The following is a 15,637-nucleotide window of genomic DNA, read 5'->3' on the forward strand; positions in this document are numbered from 1 at the left end:
GAAACTCTAACCTTGCGTGTAACAGTTCCTCTTAGGAAGGGCCTAGACAAGTTTAGATGAAAAATTGAGTTTTGATGAAATGGTTTTCCTAATAATGTGGTGTAGACTGAGCAGGCATGTTACTGGAGGGGGGGAAATTATAAAATTATATTGACCTTACAATGGCGCGTTTTATAGGTTCCCATGTGTTGCTCGTCAGAACCCTGGGAACTGGGTTTTGTACTCCGTGGGCTTTGGGCTTGTGCCTGGGAGGGTGGGTGAAGGGCCTTGTCAGTGGAGGAAGTCAAGGAACAGGGGCCCAGATTGTCCTCCGAGGGGAACAGCCCCCTAGATTCCAGGCCGGGCGGTGCTTTATCTGAATCTGAGTCAAGGTTTAGCATCAGCTCAGCGGCGCCTATCGCTGTGGCAACGAGGGATTATTTTCTTTAAGCATTTTGTGTTTGTGCAAGAGCTTTCAGTCATTAATCATTTAGCTCTTGTTCCCTATGAGACTTTTGTGAAGTAAACGGGAAAGAAATAACAATTCTTACTTTACAGATAGAGAAACCCAACCATTTTTGTTTGCTGCAGTGATGCACTGAAAGGGCTCGAGTTAGACATGGACATTTGGGATGACCTGGCTAGGAATTTGGTGACCTTTTGTTCCACCTCAGAAACAAGGTTTTCTGTTTTTTACACAAAATGGACTTATTTTTCATTTTGAAAACAGTATTACTGATACTGAGATATACCGAAGAATAAAAAAATTTCACCCCTTTATTTTACTTTACTTTACCTCTGAAAATTTACTGACTTCCCATGAAGTTTTTTAGAATTCAACTATTGCTGGAAATACCAAATGTTGCAGTGCTTTGCCGGCCCTGCATTTTCTAACCAGAAAGAGAATGTAAGCAAACACATCCAGTGTGGTTGGGACTAGCGAATGGGGAGCTATAAAGGAACTTTGAAAGGATGGTGTGGGGATAGTACACCTGGAATTAATCTGGTGGGCTTCCCGGAGGGGGTGTGTTTTGAATATCAATTAAAAAAAGGATTTCAAAGATGGTATAGCCTTCAGCCCAGATGGTTTGAAATATTTTCCTGTTTCTTTCTATGAAGTGTAAACACCACCCCAAAAGTGTCAATTATCACAAGAAGGAGGACTTGGCCTGAGGGGACCTCAGGGGCACATTGCAGAGTAATAGAGAGGAAATGAAGAAAAGTTTCCTGACAGTCAGATGGCTCAGATCTATTAACAGTGAGGCAGATGGGTCGGAGTGGCAGAGGTGTCAGTGGAAGCCATTTAAAGCAGACTAGATAAAGCCAGGAAAGATGACTCCAGGAATGAACAGGCCCCCCAGTGGCAGCAGGGAATCCAGTTAGGACAGGACTAGTCACTTATTTAGTATGAGATGGATTCTTAGACTAACTCAATTCAATTCTTACACGAACTCAAAACCATGAAGAAGAATTTGAACAAAAGTTTTCCTCAGCTTCCTCATTTTTAAAATGGGATGAACAAGGCCGATCATTCCATGAGTATATAACTCACATAATCTGATGAGTAAAATAGCAGAGAATGAAAAGTGGTCTTTGGTAGGAGAGGCAAAGTGAGGTTATGTTATGCCCGAAGCTTACACAGTTGTGGAGGCCTTCTTTAAGACAAAGAAGAGAAAATCCTGGTTATAGAATTACATGGTAAAGTGACTATTGAATTAGAATGAGAAAAGAAATACAACAATCACTATAGGGAAAAACCAACAAAGCAATAAATATTGCAAAATCCAGGAAGTCAGCATGATGTTTATATTTATTAACTATCCAAAATATCTTTATTCTAGATCCATATTTATCTGTCTTTATGAGTGTGTCTATATTCTCAGCAGACTCCAATGGTCTCTTCTGATAATAGCACAACAATTCTGTAGCTAGTACATTGTGCAGAGAAAACAGAAACATTTCAACTTTCTTACATAGACTTTATCAAAATCTGTTTTTTAATATTGATAGTTCAGGTGCAATTTTTTCAACACAGCGACTTGCTGCTTGTATGTCATGCAAAATTTTATGATTATTGTCAAATTTGAGAAAACATCTAGCAAAGTTTCTCATGTAACCACTGTAAGATTTAATTAAATCTTCCATGGTCTATAACTCCTGAATTTGGACATCTCATATTTTGTTTTTTCTTCACTATCCTTCTAATTTCAGGGCTGGAATTGTAGGATGCATTCACATTTCAGCATGTTCCCCCTGATGGCCCCATCACTGGATGAACAGCCAAAGCTTGGAATAACTCATTCCTATAACCAGGGACTGGCTCTCAGCTACACATAGAAGTGATATGAACCACATAGTAAAGCCCACATGATTAAGCTAAGAGTATCTTCAACTCAACTCTATGGCAAGCTGCACAAAGAGAAATGTGCCAGAGGGGGAAGCCAGGTGTTAAATACCTAAACTTTGCAAATTTAACAATGACATAAAGCCACACCCACACATCAGTTGTGTCCCTACCAGGGATGGGGACAGACTCTGCCAGTAGCTTTAGGGTCAGCTGCTTCCACAGGTCACATCCGCATGCTGAATGGTTCTGTCCCCCACATTAGCAAGCTTAACTCCAAGTGCTACTGATGGTGGTGGTGGTGGTGGGGGGGGACTTGGGGTTACACATTCAGGGGACTGTCTGAAAGCAACATCTGGTCCCATCACAGAGATGAGATATGTTCCTTCTGCGCTGGTGAATCTCAATTAAATCATCCAGTCTTGAGGATTGCATGATGGCAGATCAGAAGGAGACTTTGCACCTTTTGTAGTGTGCTTTAGTCTCACTCCCAAATCAGCCGTTAAATTTGAATTGAAAACCCCTCTTTGAAATTGCTGTGATTTACTTGACTCTGGACTCACCCATGGTTCAGAGACTCTGTGGTGGTGCTTGGAGGTGGTGGGGGTAAGCGGGCAGGTTTGCGAGCCCTGCCTCAGTCCACATGGTCCTAGGCTGAGATGCTTTTGAAACCTGTGCAAACAGCGAGCCGCTGGCCTGGAGGGTGATGGTCATTCCAGAAATGTAACCCCTCTGAAACGTGCTGCCCAGGCCCTTGTAAGAAGGGTAAAACAAATAAAGCTGCTGCCTGTTTGGAACATACGCTGGCTCCTCCACATCTGCAGGACATTTAGCTCCTTGCATCTGGTAATGTTTGTGCAAATATAATTCCATATTCACTAATAATTCCTGGGGCTAAAGGCCCCCCCCTCGGGTAACCTTGTTAATATTCTCTCAAGGCCTGGTGTGAACGCCTCATAGCATTTTGATTAGAATTCAATCTTGTGTTTTTTTCCCTCTCTGTCTTTTTCTCCCTCTCTCCTCTCATGCTTCTCTGCCCCCCGGTTTCCTGGCCACCCACATCAGGAGACATTCTCCCTCCTTCCACTCTCCATTCTCAGTTTCAAGGAATTTCCTTGTGTCAAAGGCAAAGTGTGATTGACATATTTTTCCCCTCTTAAGAGCAGTCATCTCAGTGTTTGATTTAACCATCTCCTTATGGGGCTCATACAGTCATTACCTGGGTGTAAGGAGAACTCTTGCTCACCCTCCCACTCAAGCAGCAGCCTCAGACCCACACAGCTCGTACTTTTATAGACTTTTAAATTCCCCTTTTTTCTACCTTTTTAATTTTTTTTCCTTTTGGCACTAGCAAACGATTCCCCGGTGAGTTGTACCCCAAGCCTTAAATAATTTGAGTTATCTGCAAACAGGTAGACCAGCTGCCTCCTGCCAGTGCCCTCTGCCTGCCAAGAAAAGCATTCACCTTTCTTTAGCCCTGTGGACAGGGTGGATGCCAAGGAGGGCTCTCTCATTCTAACTTCAGCAACTCTGGGCAGGTCGTGCTGATTTGATTCCTTAGTCTTACTTGACTAGTTTATTTGTCTCTTAGGAGAGGACATTAAAAACAAAAACAAAAGCAAATTTGCCATAGCATGAGGAATTATATTTAAACCCAAGAATAATTTCTTGGCAGTGCAAGTTCTTAGTGTTGGCGTGCTGCTGGAATGCACGCATTCCCTCTCGGCTGCTCTGTCATCCAATTACTGTGGGTTCTAAGGGTTTCTGCCTGAAGGGATGAACCAGATGACCTGGGAAGGTCACTTGCAGCTTTTCAATTCAGCAGCAATTCCCTTCTCTGGGAAGGGCCACACTTCTCACAATGCTGGAACAGAGCCGTCTTAAAGGGCTCACTCACGTCTCTGCAGAGTAGCCTGAGCCTCAGCCCCCCACTTCTCTTTAATGGATCACCTCTCCTGCCGCCGATTACGCTTTGCTGCCTACTCAAAATTCCCAATGCAGGCTGCTCTGTTGTAGCACAATAATTATTGTCTTAGGTAACTTCCCATGCACCAATCCCAACATTTCAGGAGGCTGCAAAGTGCTAAAAGATAGAGGTTTGAGCAACAAAATTTTCTTGCTAAAATTTCAGTAATAAACGTAGCTTTAATAAAAAAGCAGCATTCGGTGAGTTTGTTTTTAATCAGGAGTAACAGCCTGCCTAACAATCACTAAAAGCACTCTTATTAACATACTATGACTTAAATACTTGCCTGTCATAATTATCATCTGTGTATGATAAAGAAAGCATGACCCCAACCAAGCACAGCAGACATATGTCCTCGTATTGCCAGGAATAACACCATGTATATTATAAATTGAGTTTCTGATTGACACGCTATCCCATTGCTTTAGGAGAGCTTGACTATGGAGGAAATGCCAAGACTTGCCATTATATAAACACCCAAAAGGATAAATGTCAGACCATGGTCCTCCCAGACCCGTAACTGAGTCTAATAGTAGAACTAAGGGATAATGTGTGGGAAGTAGTGATTACCCTAAAAAGGGGGCTCAAAATTGTTAGGGTGAGTCTCAAGGTTTTCTAGCTAATGTCAGTTTTCTATTACATGTTTCCAAAAGACTTTCATGGAAGTCAAGATGTGAAGAACTCAGGGGCTCCAAAAAGTATTAAAATCTTTTTGGCACCCAATTTTGTGTCAGCCTGTATGCCCAATTGAGATAGTACGTTTCACATATTCATGACCTGCTTCCTAGCGTTGTACTGCTGCTTTCAAACTCAAGTACTTGAAGAACCTGTAGTTCAGCATTTTTGTATCCTCCACAACTTTTGGAAAACTTCAATCAGATTTTTATTACGTACTCCACTCATCTGCCCAATTCCCTCCAAATTCCTTTTTCCAGGTGGATAAGTAGGAATTTTCAAAGCTTGTCTCCATGTAAAATCCCTTCCCCTCCCTAGTTGATGGTGCCTAGGACATTTTTCATATGTAAATCCTGATGAATATTATTGCACATCTAGGAAATCACTAGGTTGACCAATCACCAAGAGAACATCAACCAGTGCTCACCTTAAAAAGCTAGAACTTAGTCTAAAATCACATATCTGCATTTTCGTAATGTTACAAAACATGATTTTGAAATGTGTCCTTTTGAATTTCAGATTATTTAAATACACCCTAGTCCTTACCTGTTTATGGTTACAAATAAGGTTTAGCAGCAGCAGGACCTGAGTATCTCATGACCGTCTGAGATATTCTTCTAAGACATCCCTGCCTTCTGGTGCTGCTCAGGGAGGCTCTAAGGAGTCGTGCTTATGCACCCCCATCAGTCATCACAACTTTGACTCATCATCTATGAGTGTGAAGTGGCTCTGTTGTTACAGAAAAGTTCTCTCTGGTTCCTTTCAAGTCTGTGCTCTCTGAGGCCTTTGTAGCACCATCACACTGTCTCTGGAAGCTGTCCTGCCCTTTGCCCAAGAGTGTACACAGGCCTTCTCTTTAATACTCTACAGTATTAAAGAAATACAGTATTAAAGAAATGATATTTCATATCATTGGCGGGGTGGTGGAAAGGGTCATCCTATCTCAGGTATAACCTGAAGGAAGTATAACCATCGTGGTTTTCTGGCTGGCAACTATACATCCTTAGACAGCCAGCTAGAGGCCACATTTCTGCCAAGTATTGCAGAAAGACTTTCCTTCCGATATCTATTCTCTTCTCCTTTTGCTACAGGAAAGAATTCTATTCAAGATAGTGATAACTCTCCCGGCCTCTCTTGCAGCTAAGTATAGTTACAAGATTAAGTTCTAGCTAATGTGACAGAAGTGGACTTCTGTTGATTGCTCCTTGCAGGAGCTGATGCAACTAGGAGATTGCATTCCTTGTTTTGCCTTTCTGGCTGACTGAATGAGTACATGGTGATAAGTGTTATGGCCGCCATCTTGGAACATGAGGTAGTCTTGAATCTAGAAGACAAACACTGTGGAGATAGAGCAGAGAGGAGATGAAGTCCCTAATTCCTTGGTGAACCCACCACAATAAACTTGGAAAAGTCATGTCTGGTCTTCTTTGTGCGTGTTTTGGTTGTCTGTAATCTGTAGGCAACACTAATTGTGGTATAGCAGCAATGGACCTGCTTTCCCCTTTGTTTTGTGACTGTTTAGCTTCCAGCCTGGTTGCATATGAGTGCAGCGTCCCTCCATCATTTAGGAAAGCTCTTCAGCACATCTAGACAAGAGACTCTTCCCGAGAGAACTCAGGTCAGAGAAAAGAAGTAAATCTCTCCTTACCCACAGCTGAACACCCAACCGCCAATTTTTCGCTGCTTTACTCAGAAGCTCCCTCTTTTCCAGGAGAATGGAGAGTTATAATGATTATTCCCTCCAAACCTACTTTCTGCCCACAGGGGTCCAGCCTCACCTGAAGCTACCAATAATAAGCAGTAGAGGCTCAAGTTTCAGCCACAACTCAGTTCCTGCATCTGAGAAATGGGGGAAAATTAAAATAAACATAAACCACAAATGGTTTAAAAATATACTCTTACATATTAGTTTTGGAATCCCTACCAGAGTGCTTCTTAAATTTTATTTTTGGCTCATCTTACCCAGATGTGCATCATCGATACACAGCAACCACATGACTACAAACCCAGAAATGCACGGACTGCTGTGTGAATTTGCACTCACAGATTGTTCTAAATGCTCCCACATTAATATGCACTCCCTAAGCGCATATTCTGGCACAGTGATACAAAGACTCAAAGGAATATGGATTGAGGCTTAGATAACAGAAAATATACAGAATGGAATAGATACAGCAGCTAAAAATAACTAGGTGGGTAGATTATAAAGTAGTCAAGTCACCACGATGGTACTCATTTTTAAAGGCTTTGCAATAAGGTAAATTTTCTATATGCTCCAGAAATAGCTTCAATGAAGGGCTGGTTAGGGAAGGAGGTCTAATGCAGAGCCCAGAACTGCTATCAGCAGGCCAGCTCAACTACCTGTCATCCCCCAGTCCCTTCTTGATGGTGGAAGAATCACGAGTTATTGAGAACTCCTTGCTGGTAGCAAGGAACTGCTATCTTGTTTTCCTAATCATAGGCACCCAGCAAGATCTTGAAATATGAATGAATGATTAATATACTCTGCATAGACCTCCCCCAAAGGCTGTCTGAACCTGTGCAGGGAAAACGAAAAAGCAAACCACTTGGATCCAGGAAAGTGTGTCCAAGGAGATGTATAATCGGAAAAGGGAGCTTAAGTAGAGGTAGGAGGCATCCGTTGGGATGCTGGGCTCCTGGCCTAGGAACTGGTATGGGTTTATAACTCCACGAAGGTAAAGATTTTCTAGGATGCTATCCAAGGAAAAAGACATCCACCCATTGCTTTCCTGGAGAGCTACTCTATAGACAGACAGACACTGAAATACTTTGTTTTTCTTTTCATATTTTCACATTTCTCCTTCTATTTACTTCCTCCACTGTTCCTCTCCTTCCTGGTGTTTAGATTTCTTGAGCACTTGTATGTGCTAACCACAGCCAGCCCTACTGTCATTTAGCCAAATTACACATATTTAGGTCTTTTCATCTTTCTTTATGAACCAGTCTCTCCGGTCTATTTAATCATTTTGGCAGTCCTTTTCAGAATTCCACCCAATTTAAAAATAAGCTAAATTCTCCACCCCCGTGGATTTAAAAGCAGCCTGTTGCAAACCCATGCAGAGCTCTCTCCTTGGTTTGATGCATGCAGAGGAAAGATATCCCCATGCATTTATTACTTTTTATCCCCAGCTTCCTCTGCAGAGAGAGTCTGGGAAAAAACCAAAGGAGGTAAGAAAAAGGGGCAAAAAAAATTAGCTGGTTGGAGCAGGACACCATGCTGATAGTGCCAGGGCTTGTTTGTAATTTTTTTAAATTGATTGATTGGCTTAGGTGATAGCTGTATTTGATTCAGAATTCAAAATACAATGTATATACCATGAAAAAAATATTGCTTCCATTCTTGTCACCTACGCACCCAACTCTGAAGGAGCAAAGTTACTTGTATCTATCATTTCCAGAGTTATTTTATGCAGATATAATCAAATATGTATATCTATATACATATATATGGGGGTGTGTGTGTATAAGTACATGTACATAGATATATACGTGTATGTACATGTTTATCTCCCACCTTGATCACTATTATACAAATGGTGATTTACTATACACATTGCTCTCATTTTAGCCATGTCTCTGTGTCTCCTCTTGGAGACTTAGAAATTAGCCCATATTTACACATAAGTTACTCCCTCAGCACTTTTGGTGACTATATAGTTTCTGTGCTATCATTTTGTAGGCTGCAATTAATGAACATCTCTGTTCTTTCTGATTTTTCACAGTAACTATCAATGATTATGATAAGATATAAAACTATACCGTAGCAATTTAATTACTGACAATGCTTCCCGAAATAATTTATACATTTTGGACATGTGAGTAGAGAGGTAAGATGAAATTCCTGGGTTAAAAGGCATGTGTATCAGCATAGCTATTAACTGGTTTATCAATTTTTGCACCCGCAACAAACGGATAAGAAATATCTGTTTCTCCTACTCATGCACATTCACATTTTTAGAACTTTGACTATCTGATGGCGGAGGAGGGGAATAAGACAATTTTGTGTAATAATTTTCTTTTTATGAGTGAGATTGTTTATTCCCCCGCAAATTTAAGTCACTTGAATTCACTTTCCAGTGAACAGTCATTTCCTTTCTTTACATCTCTGTTGAACTGTTGATCTGTTTTTTTCTTAAAAAATTGAGACTGTTTCTACAGCAATTTTAAATTTGCTGAAAAATTGAAACAGAAATCACAATTCCCACATATTCCTCTTTTCCACCGTCTCTCCTTTTGTTTGAAAGCCCTTTTATATAGTAAGAAGATTATCTCCTTATGTGATAAGCTGCTCATTTATTTTCCTGATTGTCTTTCTTTTCTATTTATGTATGAATATATTTGCCTTTTATTTCTTGGCTCCTAGGTTCTGGTTTTCTGACATGCTTAGACAAGTTTTCCTCTCTTTGATTTTTTTTTTTAAATCCCATTGTCTCTGAGTACTCATTAAAATGGCAGATAAATCAAACTTTGTTTTTCCAGTAACTAACCAGTTATCCAAATATCCTTTATTGAATTATCTATCTTTTGAAATGTTACCTTTTACAATATATACAACTTCCATTGTACTTGTACCTTTTCCTGTAATTCCTAATCTGTTCCATTTATCATGTCAATATTATATTATTTTAATAACTTAATTATGTGTAGCAATGTGGCACAGCAGGATATACTTAGTGTTTGGAATCAAAATACCCTTAAATCCCAGCTAAAAGTCTTTAGATTATTAGCTGCATATGTAAAATACTTAATCTCTGTGAATGTCATTTGCAAAGCAGTATAAGTACACTTAGATGCAAGGGCTGCAGTGGAAACTTTGCGAGATCACATATACAACGCAATCAACCAGAACATAGCAAGAGCACAATACACCTTGAACTTGCAGTTATAGGGTAACTATTGTTGAGATGGGGGACTTCTTGGATGCACTTGCTTCTTCCCCTTGCATGTGGACTTGGAAACAAGAACACTAACAATAGCCCATAAAAATCATTGCTTGCCCTCTGTCCCTGGTAACGTCTTTGTTTTAGTCCATTTTCTTAGCAGTCCAGTGACCACAAAGCAGAACCATTGCTGGCCCTCAGACAGGAACAGTTGGACCCCGTTTACAAGAGCCCTGAACTTACTCCAACCTTATCCTCACTGTAATACTAAGATCTTGATCTCAGCTTCTAAATCAACTGCCACGGTTAGAGTCCTCATTGCATTCTTGAGTGAGGAACTCAACAACCCACTACCACTGGCTTTTAACATTATTATCTTTATTATTTTTATGTGAATATAAGTTCTTTTTCTGAAGAAGGAAGGTTATAACCATTTATCCCAATTTTTATGAAAAATTGAAAGTATAAATCAAAATACTGAGAAACTGATTCTAAAGATTAGTCTTACAAATAGAGTATTTCTGTAAGAAACATCCATTCCTATCATTTCTTATTAAATTGAAAGACTTGGAGAGTCTAAATAGCTTGGGTTTTGTGATTAAATCAGTTGGCTTCATGCGTGATTTCTGTCCATGGAATTCAAAGCTGGCTAGAGAATAACATGATGGGTAAAGGCAAATTTGTCTTTGTCATGTTTTCTACTAAGTGGAGTTTAATGATAACATTGTTTAGCTGAAATTGCTTATTCTTTGGCTAAAACCTTTTTCAAGTTTTGCAGTCACACACATACGGAAGCAGGTACAAAACTTAAATGTAATGCATAACAAGTAAGCAAATAGTGGGTGACCTCTGCTCAGGGTCAGAAATAGCACCTCAATAGGCCCCAAAACAGTGTAACCCTTCTCATCACAATTCTCCCCCTCTTTCTTTTACTTTACAGTTTTAGCACCAGTGAATATGCCCCTTATTGACATAGTTTAGGAGGTGTTCTACCCAGGTTTTAAAACTTACATAAATTTAATGACATTGTATCTATCCTCTGTGTCTAAGCTTCTTCTAGTTTGTCAGGTTTTCTACATTGTTTTTTTTTTATTTAAATATTTTATTTTATATAATTCTTACGTCTTTTTTCATCTTTGCACAATGTATGCCTTTTCATTTTGGTTATATTCCCCATACAATTGCACCCCCCCTTATTTTGACTCTAGTCCTTCCTTTCCCAGCTGCTCCCTCCCCCCAGTGTGTCTCTGGTTTATAGTTGCTTGTTGATTTTGATTTTTACTTTATTATAATTAGTGTTTTTCTTGGTCCCTTATTTAGGGACATTTTCTAAATTCCTGCTATGAGTGAGACCATCCGGTATTTTTTCTTTTTCTTTATGGCTTATTTCGCTAAGCATGATCCCTTCCAGCGCCATCCATGTTGCTGCAAATTGAATGCTGAGTAATATTTTTTTTTTGAATGCTGAGTAATATTCCATGGTGTATATGGACCACATCTTCTTGATCCAGTCATCTATTTTTGGGCATTTGGGTTGTTTCCATAGCTTAGCTATTATAAATAGTGCTGCTATAGGTTTTCTACATTGTTGTTCTGTAATATTCCATTATATGATTATAACACAATTTATTTACATATTTTATTGCTGATGGACAGGTAAGTTTTAGTTGGGGTAAACATGAACCAATTTACTAAAAGCACTCTTGTGCATATATTTTAGTTGACAAAGTAGAAGTTTCTGTAGCATAAACACCCAGAAGTAGAATTCTGGGGCAAAAGATATGTGTAACTTCAAATTTTAACAATTTGAAAGATGGTCTCACCAATTCATACTCCCACCATCTGTGAGCATTCCCAAGATTCTAAATACTTGTCATACTTGGTGTTATCAGGCTGACTCATTTCTGGGAATCCGGTGAGTCTGTGGTGGCATTGTGGTTTTAATTTTCGTTTCCTTAAGCTTCAGAATCTGAGAAGATATTCATTGACAAGTTGAAATGTCCTTCTATCTTCTTCATCTTAATATTCTTAAAAAATTTCTTTCCACACTACCCAAGTTATCCACTTAAGGAGGCACAGGAGAGAACAAAGCTTAAGGTGAATCTTAAGGCAAAAGTGGCCTCATTTCTCTCAGAAACATTCATCTCAGTGGTAATAAAGGTAGGAGCCCACATTGCATTACATGTGATTCAACTTAATTTGGCCCTTAAAAAACTCCACCCCAGAATTGAATCACTCAGTGGTTTTGAAGAAGCAAGACAAGCCCCTCCTTTTAAAGCTGAGTAATAGTCTATTATGCATCTATACCACTCATCTGCTGTTGGGCCTTTAGGTTGCTTTCATATCTTGGCCATTGTAAACAGCGCCATAATGAACAAAGGAGGACGGATAGAACATTGATGAGTGTTTTCACATAAGAGTGGACTTGCTAGATCATGTGATAGATCTATTTTTAAGAGAAACCCCTATACTACTTTCCATGGGTTCTGGACCAATTTACAGTATGTGGTTTCCTTTCTCTCCACTCCCTCTTCAATATTTGTTTCTGGTCTTTTTGATACGGGTGAGGTGATATCATATTGTGGTTTTTGACTTGCATTTCTCTGATGAGTGATGATGAACAATTTTTTTTCATGTGCCTGGTGGCCATCTGCATGTCTTCTTTGGCAGGGTCTATTTTGATCTTCTGCCATTTTGATTGAATTATTTGTTTTCTTGTTGTTAAATTGTTTGAGTTCTTTGTAGATTTTGGATACGAGCCCTGTGTTTGAATGTACGGTGCACAAGTACTTTTTCCCACTCAGTAGGGTGTCTTTTTGCTTTAATGAGAGTTCTTTCATTGTGCAGAAGCTTTTCAGCTTGATCGAGTCCCATTTGTGACCACATGGATGGAACTGTTGTGGATTTTATGCTCATTAAAATAATCAGAAGGAGAAAAATACTGAATGATTTCACTTACATGTGGAATATAGAGAAACAAAACAATGGGACAATAAAACTAAACCAAAACAAATCCTAGAAGTCTGACTGCAGAACTGAGGCTACCGGAGGAGGAGAATGTGGGTGTGGGCAGCAAAGGAGACCCTCTGTGCTATGTTGGAGGATGACAGAAGCTTTGGTGCTGGGTGTGGTGTGGTGACGTATGCCTGAAGAGGTATGAAATTATACCATGTTGTAAACCAAGGTTAGCTCAATAAAATATAATAAATTAAAAAATATGGGCCTCCCTCGTGGCTCAAGGGATCAAGCACACCACTGTGAAGCTATCTGCAACTACTACAGCACGAGTTCGATCCCCAGCCAGGGAGCTGATCCACATGGCACAGCAGACCTCTCCTGTCTCCCTGCTGCTCCCCTCAGCAGTATGTTTCAGTCAGTCTGCCTGTTCTGCTCCCCACTATCTCTGGTGAATCCTCACACACAAACACACACACACACACACACATACACCCTACCCCTGCACCTCTGGTCTTTACCCAGCTCTTATATGCATAAATAAATCTTAAAAAAAAATTAAAAATATATACAAACAAACCACTTTCATGAAAATAGATATCAACTAAGGTATTATTTTGAAAGAGATTCTGTGAGTTCTTAATTGGTGCTGAATGTTTTTCCTCACTTCCTTTGCTTTGTTTAAATATACGAACCTGCTTTTGCTATGGAATTAGTTTTCTTTTTAGGTGGTATAAAAACTTGAATCTTTCAATGTAGTTCTCAGAGGGCTGCTGGCAGATTACTCAGCTTTTTGGAGGAGGGGGTACACACATGGTGGTGATGGGCCCGAGGGTGCAGCATTTGCCTTTTATCATGATACTGACCAGCCATCAAGCGCACTTATTGCTGACATAATTGTAAAATATTTTTATTAAGCAATTTTACATCTGTTCACACCAAAAATCCTTTCATTTCCACACAATATCCAAATATCTTCTTCTGACCTTTGTCTCCTATGTGTCCTGAGATTTTCATACTTTGCCAATGTCTTTTTAATAGAGTGACTTGAGCATGGTTTTTCTAAAAGCCTGTAACTGCTGTGTGGGTGCTGGAGAAGGCGGACAGACGCATGGAAGGATTTGTCTTCCAATGGAGAAGGAAATGTCAACGGAAAAGAGGCAACAAATGATGGTGTTTTACTATGAGAATGATAGACATGGTGGGAAATTTATTTAAAAAAGAGAAAAAATTAAAAAGTCATTTTCAAAGGTAACACTTTCAATAATAAAATACACTCTCTTAGTTAAATGTACTTTTCCAATAATTATCTCTTGGGTTAGATGTAATTAAGCATGTGGTTCAGATTGATAAAACATCTGAACTATTTGAAGGTGAGTAAAATAGTGATCTGGGTTCAGGGACAAAGTTTATTCTTCTGCAAGAAAGACAGGCTGGAAGCAGCCAAGGAGATCTCCATGCAAGGGTCAACTTTCAATATGAAATGGAGAATTCAGAAAATTCAGAACCTATTTAGACAGGTTAGATCTCAGACTGATGTGAACTTTTGCTCAACAAGTAGATTTACTTGGAGCCTACTTCCTCCATTTTAACATTTATTTTGTTATTTTATTTTAAGGGAAGCAAGGCTTGAAATGCCTTAATATCCCCTGAGAGACTGCTTGACGATTACATAGCCCATAAAAAGCAATATTTGGATGATTTAAGGGGAAATGAATCAGAAATTTAAAAGTTCAGTTTTCCTTGTACGTACGGCACAAGACTCTCTCCTGAGTCAATAGAAATGCCCCTTAGGGTAAAACACACCTTGGATTTTACTAGAACAAACATTAGCCCTTGGGCATTTACATAGAATGATATCTATTCTGAAACATTTGATTTTAAAACATTCGGATTCTCAACCTTATGTTTTTCTGTAGATTAACAAGAGATGTAACAACTATCCCATTTTCTGCAGAAAGGACACTTTTCTTGCATTGTACCTGGTCCTTTCAATTCTGTATTTCAGAGCTGGATGGAAACGAGAGCTCAGCTCCCCAGGGATGTTTTCATGAGATTGTGCTCAAAAGCTATTTTGGGCATCTCAATTACAGGCACCAAACTGGCTGATGGTGGGATAGTCCAGAGTCTCCATGTAATCAGTTTGTATCAGTTTTAAATGTGGTTATTCCTCAGACACTTAATATTTATTTCCTTTTACTTTTAAAAAGGATTCTCTCTCAGGCATTGGACTTGTGTGATGTAAGCATTTCTTTGTGGGTCAAGAAATGACTTTTTCTTCCATCGAGAAAGGAAACAGGAATCAGCAAATCTAGATTTCTCTCCCCTGCCCTTCGTCCCTATCAGGGGCCAATTCCATCACGTGCCTGGGGGCATTCTCCTCTGTATATCAGGGTGGATTGATGATCTCTGGGGTCCGGCTCACTGATAATGGACAGTTTCAGCCATAGCAATTATTTATTAAACGATAGCATTGACTTTTACTTGTGAACTTCCCTCTCACTGAATACTGGAATATCTCAATGTTAGATTTCTAAAGAGTTCAGAACTTGGCTCAAAAGCCTTAGACATAATTCTTGCCTCACTATTTAGTAGCTCTGTAGTCTTGGGAATATATCTCCATGTTTTAAAGACTCACTGTCTTTAGGGTCTCCCTGGCGGCACAGGGGTTAAGACTCAGCCCTATGAAGCTCTCAGCAGCCACTGCAGCACGAGTTCAATCCCCAGGGAGCTGACTCACATGGCACAGCAGACCTCTCCTGCCTCTCCCACTGCTCCCCTCAGCAGTGTATTTCAGTACATCTGTCTGTTCTGCTC

Source organism: Talpa occidentalis, unplaced genomic scaffold, assembly GCF_014898055.3.
Source record: "Talpa occidentalis isolate TD23 unplaced genomic scaffold, MPIMG_talOcc4v2.1 talOcc4.9, whole genome shotgun sequence".
NCBI lineage: Eukaryota > Metazoa > Chordata > Mammalia > Eulipotyphla > Talpidae > Talpa > Talpa occidentalis.